Raw genomic sequence first — 15000 nt, 5'->3', positions numbered from 1 at the left:
GCTTGCCAGTTCTCAGTCAAACCTTTTCCTTTACTACCCACAAGGGGCTAAACACAGAGAGGACAAACAAGGACAGACAAACGGATTAAGTCGATTATATCGACCCCAGTGCATAACTGGTACTTATTTAATCGACGCTGAAAGGATGAAAGGCAAAGTCGAACCCGGCGGAATTTGAACTCAGAACGTAACGACAGACGAAATACCTATTTCTTTACTACCCTAGGGCTAAACACAGAGGAGGACAAAACAAGGACAGACAAACGGATTAAGTCGATTATATCGACCCCAGTGCATAACTGGTATTTAATCGACGCTGAAAGATGAAAGGCAAAGTCGAACACCGGCGGAATTTGAACTCAGAACGTAACGACGACGAAATACCTATTTCTTACTACCCACTAGGGGCTAAACACAGAGAGGACAACACAAGGACAGACAAACGGATTAAGTCGATTATATCGACCCCAGTGCATAACTGGTACTTATTAATCTACTCGGAAAGGATGAAGGCAAGTCGAACCCGGCGGAATTTGTGAACTCAGAACGTAACGACAGACGAAATACCGCTAAGCATTTCGCCCGGCGTGCTAACGTTTCTGCCAGCTCGCCGCCTTAATCAGTCAAACCATCCAACCCATGCCAGCATGGAAAGCAGATGTTAAATGATGATGATGATATGTGTACACACACACACACACATATAGGAAAGGAAAAAATAATAAGGCAGAATGCTAAACTGAAAGCAAATTTTAATATAAATGGGTGTAAATTAAAAAAGGAAGTGGATTGAGTAGAAGACACTTGCCCAAGGTGCCACGCAGTGGGACTGAACCCGGAGCCATGTGGCTGGGAAGCAAGCTACTTACCATACAACTACGTCTGCGTGTATATAAGTGTGTGTGTGTGTTTGTCCCCCCCCCCACCTGCCATTGCTTGACAACCGACGTTGGTGTGTTTATGTGCCATAACTTAGCAGTTCGACAGAAGTGACTGATAGAATAAGTACTAGGCTTAAAAAGAATAAGTCTTGGGGTCGATTTTTGCGACTAAAGGCGGTGCTCCAGCATGGCCAGTCAAATGACAAACAAATGAAAGAATAAAAGGATATGTTAGTATGTAGGTGTGCAAACCCATCATTTAAAAACTTTTCCTGTTTCACGTAAAACCCTGATGTAATCAAAATCTACACCTTTTGAAATGCATTTGTAGAAAATTGCATTTAAAAATATCCATATAGGTGCAGGCATGGCTGTGTGCTAAGAAGCTTGTGTTCCAATTGTATGGTTCCAGGTTCAGTCCCACTGCACCTTGGGCAAGTGTCTTCTACTCTAGCCTCCGGCAGACCAAAGCCTTGTCAGTGGATTTGGTAGACGGAAACTGAAAGAAGCCCATTGTAACCCATGGGGTGGCATTTTAAAAGAAGAGTGACAGAGAAGGAAATGTTCCATACAGTAAGGCAAAAATGTTGTGTGTTTTGTATAAGCAGTGAAAGCTAAGACGAAATAATTGCTATTAAATAATAGGTATGTACAAAAAGACCAAATTGGTATATTAATATTATTGATAATAATGATGATAATGGTCCTTGGATGCAATTTATATTTTAATGCATTGCTAATGCATGTTTCCTAAAGGTCACGGGATTTGTGGAAACGTGTGTAGTGATGCATTGAAATATTTATGAATTCCATCCAAGGTTTATTATAATCATTATTATTACTATTTACACACACAACGCATATACGTATGCGACAGGTTTCTAGTTTCTGTCTACCAAATCAAGACTTAGGTCAGCCCAAGGCTTTAGAACAAAATACTTGCCCAAAATACTAGGCGCAGGAGTGGCTGTGTGGTAAGTAGCTTGCTAACCAACCACATGGTTCTGGGTTCAGTCCCACTGCGTGGCATCTTGGGCAAGTGTCTTCTGCTATAGCCCCGGGCCGACCAATGCCTTGTAAGGGGATTTGGTAGACGGAAACTGAAAGAAGCCTGTCGTATATATGTTTATATATATGTATGTGTGTATATGTTTGTGTGTCCGTGTTTGTCCCTCTAGCATTGCTTGACAACCGATGCTGGTGTGTTTACGTCGCCGTCACTTAGCAGTTCGGCAAAAGAGACCGATAGAATAAGTACTAAGCTTACAAAGAATAAGTCCCGGGATCGAGTTGCTCGATTAAAGGCAGTGCTCCAGCATGGCCGCAGTCAATTGACTGAAACAAGTAAAAGAGTAAGGTGTATAGCAGTGGGATGGAACCCGGAATCATGTGGTTAGGAGGCAAGCTTCTAACCACAAACACGCCTGCGTCTTTGTAGAAAATTTCATTAAAATATATTCATTTTTCAGAAAGTTATGAAGAAACAAAATTCGGAGTGTGTGTGTGTGTGCGTGTGTGTGTGTGTGTGTGTGTGCATGTGTGTGGAGGGGAGGAAAGAATTGTGTGGTTCTGCCCCAGACTCTCGGTCTATAATGTCCCGCTCACAAGAAAATTAATCAACCAAGCTGAGGGCTACAGCAGAAGACACTTGTTGGGGACGGGTGCCGCGAGAAGCAATGAAAATTCGGTGCAACCGTCACAGAAGCCATACTGCATTTGCCTATTGAAAAGGAACGGAAGGAATTTGCCAAAACGACATTCCTTGGGAGGTTATTAAAGAAATAGAAGAAAACTAGGTGTGTAATTAGTAGGACGTGTAATTATAGGATTCGTTATTTCTGCTCCCCCCTCCCCCGTCGTCCCCCTTACAACATAGAACAATCTTAATACGGAAATCATTTTGAAAGCAGAGTGACTCACGATTATCTCCCTTCTACTAACACACACAGGAAGTTAAGTTGACATGAGAGGGGTGGCGGTGGCGAGGGTGGAGGTAATGGTAGAGGGGGTGGGGACGGCGGTGAAAGTGGTGGTGGTGGTAGTGGTAAGGGTGGAGGGAGAATGTGACTCATTTGTGCTCTCCTCCTAATCACACACACACACACACAGAATGATCCTGTTATTTCGTAACCGTCACCCATGTATGTCTGTCTGTTTGTCCATTTAGTCTCATCTCACCACCCCACCTACCTTACCTGCCATACCTCCACCCACCGCTAAATCTTGTCCCTTTTAATTTAGCATTATCAATTTATCAGATTTTATTCATTTCCTACACATCAGTCTCTTCATGAAAAAAAAAAAAAAAAGAAGCAATTCCACCTGGCCACCACCCCATAGTAAAGAACGAGAGGATATCAAGGACCAGATATCCCCTAAAATTAAATTTCTTTTTTTTTTTCTGCCACTGACCCTTCACAAAGTCTCCAAAAGACTGGAGGAGGCGACATGCCCTTCGCTAAGAGGGTGCACTGGATGGCACTGTTCCTCACTATTCGATGGTGCACCCTCAGATTCAGAAAGTACGGTTTACAAAAATCTTCCCACAATACAAATTGGTGCCCAGCCAGAATAATCTGAAGCATCCCCAGGCAGGACCGACCAAAGGGTTGCTGGCATCCTGGGCAAGCTGAACTTTGGTCGTGGAAATTTCCGTGGCTTTGTCATGCCCTCCTTGGCACTTTCTAGCACAGTGGTTTTCAACCAGGGTTCCCCGGAACCTTAGGGTTCTGCCAGTACAGTCCAATGGTTCCGCAAGAAGTTACAAAACTGCTAAAATTGGCAGTAATTTTTAATTGTCCTGTGTATGCATAAATGTATGCATAAAACTATTAAATTATTGCACAGGAGTTCCTCGAGCCAGTGGAATGTTCCCTTGGGGTTCCGCTCCAGCAAAAAGTTTGAAAAGCACTGCTCTAGCACATAGCGCCCCAGGCGACTACCCGAATTGCTGGTACCATGAGCCTGTTCTGCCCCCAGTCTGGTGACAGGTCTTGAAAGAGGGAGAGGAGTGGAGTATCATGAAACTAAGGGCCTGGCCCGAATGCTTGCGACAGAAAGGGGTCCCCTAATGACAACTAGGATGTCATATTATAGTGTTAAGTCTACGATCCAAGTAGATGAAACTGGGACTTGGAACGTCAAGAGTCACAGCAAATACTGCCAAAGCATATCTGGTCCGGCACTCTTACAGCTGCGTCGGTCCACACCACTTTGCATTAGATTTTGATTTTTGTGAAGATTGAAAACACAAAAAGGGAAGTTGGCCTGGGCAGGTTTTGAGTTCAGAGCACAGTGTCAGAACAAATACTATGAGGTTTTATTTTACCTAACGCTCAACTGATTCAGTCAATTGGCTTCTAGCGATAAAGTAGAAAAGGCTTAACTGCAGATGCGTGTCCCCTTCTCCATCCAATCCACACCGTCTTTTTGTCATAATTTTCTGAAAAACGTATTTTTTAATGACGGCATTACTACACAAGTGTGCCTCGCCAACAGTTTTCTTATAACTTTCAGTAAAATGGATATTTTTTTCACGAAATTTTCTACAAATATCTTTCGGATGGTGTACAATACCAATATATAGGGATCTAATATGAAATAACAACAAAAAATAAAGGGGGAAATTAGCAGACACTTGCAAATCACATTTTTAAAAAAAATTTTCAAGTTTTATTTTGTAGATGTATATGTGCACACGTCCACCAATTTTCAAGTTTTATTTTGTAGATGTGCACACGTCCACCAATTTTCTTCCTTCTTTTTTGTTTGTTTCACATTAACATTCCAACATAATAGTAATCTACCCAAAGGGTATTTGTAAAACATTTCATTTAAAAATATCCCTGTTTCGGGAAGTTATGAGGAAACTTATTCGGGAGCTGACACTTGTGTATATTGGGTCATCCCATAAATGCGTTTTTATCAATTGCATGAGGGGGACAGGATAAATTACCTGCATCAACTTCTTATAAAAGCAGGTAAAATCAAATTGTGTTCTTCGAAAGAAGAGTGCAATTTGATTTCAACAGTTATTTTTTCAAAGCTGTAATGGAAGTGACAAAGGAGCATATTTTGCTTTGAGTTCAATGGAAAGTGTGAGGAATATTAATGCAGTCCATGGGGATCAAACAATAAGTGTAAACCAGTGTCAACGGTGGTTTCAGAAATTCCGAGCTGGAAACTAAAGCCTAGAAGACAAGCCTCATCCTAGAAAATCTGTAGAGTTTGATGAGGACATCCTGCAAACCCTGCTGGAACAAAATCCCATTGTAACTGTTGAGGACCTAACAGAGAAGCTTGAATTTGGTCATTCAACCATTCATCGATACCTGTGTGCCATTGGGAAAATTAGCAAATTGGTTTAACGGGTTCCTCACAAAGTTTCCGAGTCTAATGCTCAGCCACATACTGCAAGGATGACATTCCAAAAGCTGGAGCAGTTTGAATGGGAAATGATGACCCATCAACCATATCCGCTGGACATTGCCCCATCTGATTATCATTTATTCTGCAGTCTCCAAAATCATTTTAACAGAAAAAAATATGAATTCTGTCAATGAGGTTAGAACAGAACTGGAGGAGTAATTTTCATCAGGGACAAGTGAATTTTGGAAGAGGGGCTTTGCAAGTCTACCAGATAAATGGGAGAGCATTGTAAAAAAAAAAATGAAGGAGAGTATATTTTAGATTAAAAAAGAACTTTATCTTAATTTTGAAAAATAAAAGAAGTATAAAGAAACCCCATTATTTATGGGATGACCCAATACATACCTTTGATGAAATGTTCTACAAATACCTTTCGGATAACATAAATTATGAACTTGTATATTGGAACTTTTGTATATTGGATAATACATGAACCTCATCAATATGTGAGAATATAAGTTAACATGCGTAAATTATCCTCCAAAAACATTTTTTTCTTTACAATTCTGAAATAATTTATACTGTAGGAAATTCTACGAGAAAAAAAAAAGAACAAAAAAAAACATGCATTTTTCAGAATGCTATGAGGAAACAAAGTCAAGGTGTATAAGATCATCTGAAACTCTCATCCCCTCCAAAAGAGGTTTTCACAAAAAAATGGTGACAGTATCAAAATCTACACCCTCTGAATCTTCATTCAAAAATATTCATTTTCAGAAATTTATGAGGAAGCAAAGTCAAAGCATGGGAATTCTCTGCCACTGTATCCTGGTTTTTTTTTGCTGTTTTTTCCTACATTAAATTCCTGATAAAGTCATAATCGACACCATCTGAGAGATACTTCTGAAAAACTTCGTTAGACAAAATATGCATCAAAGGGGTAGATGGGCAAAAAAGGGTTGAGAAACAGTGGGGTCTCAACTGATTAGAAGGGTTTGTGTTGTGAGGTGTTAGTGATATGTCTGGGGAAGATGGTGTTGTTAGGCTGGTGTTTCAGTCATATGACTGGAGCAATGCCTTAAAGAGCTTTTTAAGTTGAAGAAATTGACCCAGGACTTATTCTTTGTAAGCCTAGTACTCATTCTATTGGACTCTTTTGCCGAACTGCTAAGTTACGGGGGTCATAAATACAAAAATATTGGTTGTCAATGGTGGGCAGAGGGGACAAACATACACAAAGACACACACACAAATATATATATATATATATATATATATATATATACACATACACACACACAGTGGACTTCTTTCAGTTTCCATCTACCAGATCCACTCACAAGGCTTTGGTTGATCCGGGGCTATAGTAGAAGACACTTGCCCATGGTGACGCGCAGTGGGACTGAACCAGGAACCATGTGGTTGTGAAGCAAGCTTCTTACCACACAGCCACACCTGCACCTAAGGGAAAGTAGTGGTGATGGACGAGGAGGGGCTGGAATAACAACGAGAAGAATACTTACTTGTTGATTGGTCAATGAATATTCACTTTTACCATGAACATGATTTGTAAAACTTCTTCCCTGCAACGACAACAACAACAACAACACTCAGAAATTCATAAAACAAAAAACAAAAGAAACAAAGAAACATAGCTAATACCAAAACATCCTTATTTCTTGTCTGTATTGCATGCTGGCATCGACTGAATGGTTTGTCACAGAACAGCGCTGAGCACCAATATCTGTTTAGGTAAGGTTTCTAAAGCTGAATGACTTTCCTAATGCCAACCGCTTTACAAACGGTACTTAACCCTTTAGCACTTAAACCCGCCAATTCCAGCCAAAATATTCTTCCTGTTTTATCTTCAGACTGGCCAGATCCGGCCTCTCACACTTACCCTACAATATTATTCTCAAAATAAACAATCACAGTTGATGTCATTGAAATCTGAAAGCTACAAAGAAATGCAGGACAAATTCAAATCAATGTGGATAGATAAGGAAACGGAATGCTAAAGGGCCAAGGATTTTGTGTGTTACTGGCAGGATCACCTATGAGCTCACAAAACAAGATTCCTCAATTGAGGGACAAGTAGAGGCGGCCTCGTTACAGGTAAGTTCACAGCCATCAATTCACAGTGAAAAAAGTTTACTGTGAGGAAAGTGTACTGAGAAAATATATCTGTAATATCTCATCATTTATATTTAAAAACTATTTTATTACGGGGGGGGGGGGGAATTGATGATTGGACTTATCAGACATGAAGTGGTTTACAGCAGATGTTGAGAGGCAAGAGTATGATAGAAGGGTAGGGACAGGGATCTTGTAGAGGAGATACCTGGCTACCCCAGCTGGGAGGGTGTCTGAGTGTGTATATGCATGAGCCAACAAAAAAGGCCTCTACAGGGTAGTTACAGTTGAGAGAAATACCAGTCAAATCTAACTCCAATCACAACCTACCATCATATGTATGTGAGCGTGCGTATGTGTGTGTATGACTTCTACATTGCCTGACTGCTAGAAAACAAGAGATGGCAGTGATAGGGTGTCAGGGGGTAGTCAGTATTTTATCAACCTTTTTCTCTCCTATTTCTTCTGTTCCAAAGCACGACTTGAACCATGAGATAGCAGACCTTTCTTGGTGGCCATTGGAGTATCACATCCACAACAATGAAATACTGCTGTTTGTTTCCATAATTTCTTGGGGTTAATGAGGATTCATTAGATATAAGTAAAGCCATATAAAAAATCTTTCTTCTGACGACAATGCATTTGTCCACTGTAACAGATGTATTTAAGAGACGTCGCACCATTTTGAACTAAAAGTGTTGTCAATTGATTGACCAGATATTATTCATCTGTCGTCTATTACCCACCTTAATCTTATTTTTTGACACAGGTTTTTGATTTGTTTAAGTAGATTTAAGGAGTTATTCAAGTCAACCCTTTAACAAAATTGATTGGACCCTGAAGACTGTCTCCAAATTGCTCTCGTATCAAAATGTAATTGTAACAAAAATGAAACATCATTTCTCCAAAACCTGAACCGGAAAAGTTTTGAGAAAAACCCTTTTGTTTCATAATGAAGATAATAATTTATTTTATCACATTTGTTTTATACTTTTTATATTTAGAATTGTATTCTCCATAGAAATAGAGTCAATAAACCTTTTGAATCCAAAGAATCTAAGATTTTCTTCCTTTCAAATCAAGGGGGTAACGTCGGTGTATATATATATATATTTTGGGGTAATTGGATAAAAAAGTTACCTGACCCCAGTGTTAGGTCTCAGCTATGGGTTAATTAGCACAGGTAGGGCTTGCCTACCTGTGCATGTAAGAGATTGAATCTTGAAGACACTACAGAAGAAGCCTTCATGGTTCCAAAGAGACGGCTACAACAATGCAGCATGCAGTGCAGAGAGCAAGATGAGGCAAGCAAGACATGTTGGTCATCCACTGCATCCGTCTCCCAGTCGTCTTGACCTGGTCTTGCCACTGGACTGAAGATGGTCATCGATGAGAGAATGAGGTTGAAAGGGTGCAACTTGAATCTCCACTCTTTAAGGAGGACCAGATGACGGACATTACTCGAATGGATGTAAAGGAATGTTTTCATCATTGTTGGAGCTCGGGACACTGAATACCACATCTAAAATGAAAAGTAGATGGCAGCACTAAAGTGGCCATTCTTGTTTGCATGTTAATAACTGTCATAAACCAACAGAGGAGACCTGATAGCAATAGTAGCCAAACTGCCCTCAAAATCACATCCTTCAGTCATATCTATGTGTAAGCCAGCGAAGAAGATCTCTCCAGGATAGCTACACCTGCTAGAGATAACTACCAAATTTCTTTAAATCACACCCTGTAGTCATATGTGTATGTGTGTATATATATAGTTAATCCAAACATGAAAACACAACAATGCGAGGACGTGGAACAAATACAGTATTATTGGACGCTCAGGAAAGAAGGAAAGAAGGAGGGTTTAACGTTTCGAGCGGAGCTCTTCGTCAGAAACATGGAAAAAGGAAAGATCCAAAGAAGGGAAGACGGAGGAAGAAAATCGCCAACGATACACATGCAGTCACATATCGAAAATATATATATATATGTGTGTGTATTAGTGACACTGCCAACTGGTGATGACGAGGGTTCCAGTCGATGTATATATGTATCTGTGTGTATATTTATATATATATATATATGTATCTGTGTGTATACATATATATATATATATGTATCTCTGTGTATATACATATATATATATATATGTATCTGTGTATATACATATATATATATATGTATCTGTGTATATACATATATATATATATATATGTATCTGTGTATATACATATATATATATATATATGTATCTGTGTATATACATACATATATATTATATATGGTATCTGTGTATATACATATATATATATGTATCTGTGTATATACATATATATATATATATATATATGATCTGTGTGTATACATATATATATATATATGTATCGTGTATTACATATATATATATATGTATCTGTGTATATACATATATATATATATTATGTATAGTGTATATACATATATATATATATATATGTATCGTGTATATACATATTATATATGTATCTGTGTATATACATATATATATATATATATATGTATCTGTGTATATACAATATATATATATATATGTATCTGTGTATATACATATATATATATATATATATGTATCTGTGTATATACATATATATATATATATATATGTATCTGTGTATATACATATATATATATATATATATGTATCTGTGTATATACATATATATATATATATATGTATCTGTGTATATATATATATATATATATATATGTATCTGTGTATATACATATATATATATATATATATGTATCTGTGTATATACATATATATAATATATGTATCTGTGTATACATATATATATATATGTATCTGTGTATATACATATATATATATATATGTATCTGTGTATATACATATATATATATATATATATGTATCTGTGTATATACATATATATATATATGTATCTGTGTATATACATATATATATATATGTATCTGTGTATATACATATATATATATATATGTATCTGTGTATATACTATATATATATATATATGTATCTGTGTATATACATATATATATATATATGTATCTGTGTATATACATATATATATATATATATGTATCTGTGTATATACATATATATATATATATATATATATATGTATCTGTGTATATACATATATATATATATATATATATATGTATGTATGTGTATGTATGCAGTATGCATGAACTAATGTAAAGTGAGCAGTAATGTAAATAGAGAAACTGTTGGCCCCACAGCCCCGTTCTGAGAGCAATGAACGTGGGCATGTTTTCCTCACAGGTCGCCTACACAAACACACTGACACTCAGAAGGCCTCAAGCTGAATGCAACCCTTTCTAGCAACTAATCTAATATGCAGTCTACGTGGTGGGATATTTTCCAGCTGACCCGGACTCGCAAGTCACACGAAAGCAGGCATCAATTTGCTGCTCAGAATGAATGTCCCAGTGAAACACATCAATACAAATGCTGCATCTGCAACAAAAAAGAAAAAAGTGCAAAGCCACTTGCTGGCTTTCAAGCCATTGCACTGTGCAACGAGATTTTTGTCCTTGGGTAGCAACTGTTATTTCTTATTTCCTGACCCCTACAAAGTATGAAAATGGTTAATATCTCCTTCAAAATTTGCTTTTGTTACATTCATTCAAACCCCCAAAGAATCCCTCTCAACACATGGCTATCATGCTCCTCTATTATTCCTGTTTATCATCAGAGATGCACAGATTGTCCGTCACTAAAGGACATGCTCAAGCGGTTATGGCCAAGAACTGACATGCAGACCTGTGGTACTGAGCAGAAGATTTGCCATAACGATATTTCTGCTTCAGTAAGCCAAACTAAACTAACAAAGAACTCAACACTTAGGAGAAATCATTCAAATAATTCCTATAAAAATAGGTTTAAATGAGGCAAAAAGCTTGCTTCCCTACCACATGGTTCCAGGTTCAGTCCCACAGCATGGTATCTTGGGCTAACCAAAGACTTGTAGTGGCTTTGGTAGATAGAAACTGAAAAAAGCCCATTGTGTGTGTGTGTGTGTATGTATGTATGTGTGTATGTATGTATGTGTGTATGTGTGTGTGTGTATGTATGATGTATATATGTATGTATGTATTTATGTATGTATCTATGTATATGTATGTATGTATGTATATGTATGTATATGTGTGTGTTTCTTCTCCCATCACTGCGAGACAACCAGTGTTGATGTGTTTACATTCCCACAACTTAGCAGTTCAGCAAGAAAGACCAATAAAATAAGTACTAGGCTTGAAAAAAAAAACAAGTCCTGGGGTTGAATTGTTTGACCAAAAAACACTTCAAGGCAGTGCTCCAGCATGGCCGCAGTCAAATGCTTGAAAGAAGTAAACGAATGAAAAGGTGCAGTCATTGGAGGAGAGATTTTTGAAGCTTTGTTGCAAAATGGTGTCAGAGATTATGTGTGAAAGCCAACTGGCATCTCAACTGATGTGGAAGCTAATTAGCAGAGTAATTAGAGGATTGGCTGAGTTCAAATCCTATGTAGGCCAACTCTGCCTTTCACCTTCATGGCTTCAATAAATACTCGTCTAAGCAGGTGGATTGGCAGAAATGGTAAAGCATCTGGCAACATCCTTTCTGTCTCTTAGAAATCTGAATTCAAGTTGTAATCAGATTAACTTTATTTATCAACTCTTGGAAGGATGAAAAGCAAAGAACTGGTCGTCAAACAGAATCTTGACAAAATATATATTAGCAACAGAAGCAGTATTAATAGCAAGAGGTAATATTTATCCCCACCCCTGGCTGGTATAAGAGCAGCTGCTATCTCTAGCAGTCAAACGTCCATCCTTGACAATATAAAGAAGAGTGCATTTTGCACCTGAAGACAATATGAGAGTTTCTCTCTAATGCAGGATCATTTGTTCTAACAGAACACCCACATTTAACTGAGGATAAATATTCTTTTCTACTCTCGGCAAAAAGCACCCAATTTTATTTGGAGGGGGGGGGGCAGTTGAAATTCCATTAAGCATTTCGCCCAGTGTGCTAATGTTTCTTATTTCTTTATTGCCCACAAGGGGCTAAACATAGAGGGGACAAACAAGGAAAGACAAAGGGGTTAAGTCGATTACATCAACCCCAGTGCATAACTGGTACTTAATTTATCCGCTGAGGTCGAGTTTGGCTTTCATCCTTTCGGGGTCGATTAAATAAGTACCAGTTACGCACTGGGGTCGATGTAATCGACTTAATCCGTGTGTCTGTCCTTGTTTGTCCTCTCTGTGTTTAGCCCCTTTTGGGTAGTAAAGAAATAGGTACAGGTGTGTCTGTGGAGTGCTCAGCCACTTGCACATTAATTTCACAAGTAGGCTATTCTGTTGACTGGATCACCTGGAACCTTCATCACCAAAACCGACAGAGTACCAGTAATTGCAAAAGGAGGTGAGAATATTCCTTGAAAACAAAAACATGGATGCTTCATGTTTCCATGATCCTGCTTTGCTTTTAACCCTAGTCATTTCATGTGGACAGTACATTTCATTCTAATAACATACATCAACTAATTTAGGGATAAAATTAGTCATAAGATGATGTGTGGGGACTGAGTCACATTTGAAAGGGAGCAGCAGTTGTGGGAAGAGTAGTTTCAAAAAGGGACGTTGGAGGGCTGCCTGGTTAGGAAGCTTAATCGACAACACCGAGGTCTCACAGTACAACACCCAGGGCAAATGTCTTTTACTATAAGCTCCAGCCTGACCAAAGCCTTGAGTGGATTTCCTAAGAGCAAAAACTGCAAGAAGCCCAGAATACTTTCGCCAAACCACAAAATTGCAGGGACATAAACAAACAAACACTGGTTGTGAAATGGGGGAGGAAAGGACAAAGATAAAGACACACACACACACACACACACGTGTAGTATATATTCTTTTATTTGTTTCAGTCATTTGACTGTGGCCATGCTGGAGCACCACCTTTAGTCGAGCAAATCAACCCCAGGACTTATTCTTTGTAGGCCTAGTACTTATTCTATCAGTCTCTTTTGGTGAATTGCTAGGTTACGGGGATGTAAATTCACCAGCATCAGTTATCAAGCAATGTTGGGGGGGAGGAGACAAACACACACACACATATATATATACATACATAAACACACACATGAGCCTCTTTCAGTTTTCGTCTACCAAATCCACTCACAAAGCTTTATTTGGCCCATGGTTATGGTAGAAGACACTTGCCCAAGGTGCCATGCAGTGGGACTGATCCCGAAACATTGTGGTTGGTAAGCAAGCTACTTACCACACAGCCACTCCTGCACCTATATATATAACAAAGTAAAGTTGTAAGGCAGCGCACAAGTGGAAAGAAGGTTTGAAAATGCAATTTTAAAGATGGTTATTCACTAGGCCAGTTTCACTTTTTTAGAAAAAGGTTATCAAAAGTAAAATGTAAAGCTTTGTTGTGTTAATTACTGGTTGTCACAAAAGTATTAAAATATATTCTTTGATAATAATAAGAAAATTAACTCCTAATACTTTTTCTGTGTATGTATATATATATATATATATACTACAAAACAAACATGATTTTTATTGAACTCCTAATACTTTTTGTTGAATATTTTCTTAAATACTTTCTTGTAGACTGTTTTTAACATTTTCTTAATATTATCAAAGAATGTATATATGTATTTCAATACTTTTGTGGCAACCAGTAATTAACACAACAAAGCTTATACAAAGCTTTACATTTTACTTTTGATATTCTTTTTCTAAAAAAGTGAAACCAGTCAAATGAATAAACATCTTTTAAAATTGCATTTTCAAATCCTTCTTTCATATCTCAAAGAATGTAGTTGTAGTGAGAAGTCAGAACAAAGCGAGAATAAACTACAAAATGAAAAGGAAACAGAGCAGAGTTGCAGTTTTGCCTTGTATTTCTATATTTCAGGACATTCCGAAAAGCAGTGATTGGAATGGTTTGTTGCTCCTCAGCAACCAACGCTTTTCCCAAGTTCTGAAAATTTCTTCTCTTTTATTGTTTTGTAGCTTACTTTGTACCATCTCGCATTGTTCTGGCTTTACACAGCTACATTCTTCAAAGTTATACCTCACAGTGCTTCACAAAAACAACCTCATTTTTCATATATATATACTTTATTTAAAAACAGCAGAAATTTAACAAAAGCTGTTACTCGGAGTTTCACATTCCCATTCGTCAGACAGTTTTGTTATATATATATATATATGTATATATATATATATATATATATATATAGGTGCAGGAGTGGCTGTGTGGTAAGTAGCTTGTCTACCAACCGCATGGTTCCGGGTTCAGTCCCACTGCGTGGCACCTTGGGTAAGTGTCTACTATAGCCTCGGGCCAACCAAAGCCTTGTGAGTGGATTTGGTAGACGGAAACTGAAAGAAGCCCGTCATATATATATATGTATATATGTGTGTTTGTGTTTGTCCCCCTAGCATTGCTTGACAACCGATGCTGGTGTGTTTATGTCCCCATTACTTAGCGGTTCGGCAAAAGAGACCGATAGAACAAGTACTTGGCTTACAAAGAATAAGTCCCGGGGTCGAGTTGCTCGATTAAAGGTGG

At 37.9% G+C, this 15000-nt stretch overlaps 1 protein-coding gene across 1 annotated transcript in view; it reads right to left on the bottom strand.

The window, feature by feature from the left end:
- LOC115226733 (CYFIP-related Rac1 interactor B) overlaps positions 1-15000 on the bottom strand; it is a 122389-nt gene that overhangs the window by 33029 nt on the left and 74360 nt on the right. The window contains exon 2 of the mRNA XM_029797753.2: positions 6773-6832. The gene's annotated coding sequence lies outside the window, so the exon portion shown is untranslated. The remainder of the gene's footprint in view (positions 1-6772; positions 6833-15000) is intronic.

Source organism: Octopus sinensis, linkage group LG30 (genome assembly GCF_006345805.1).
Source record: "Octopus sinensis linkage group LG30, ASM634580v1, whole genome shotgun sequence".
Taxonomy (NCBI): domain Eukaryota; kingdom Metazoa; phylum Mollusca; class Cephalopoda; order Octopoda; family Octopodidae; genus Octopus; species Octopus sinensis.
Note: the sequence above shows the minus strand (reverse complement) of the source record. Positions and strands in the feature narration are given on the sequence as shown.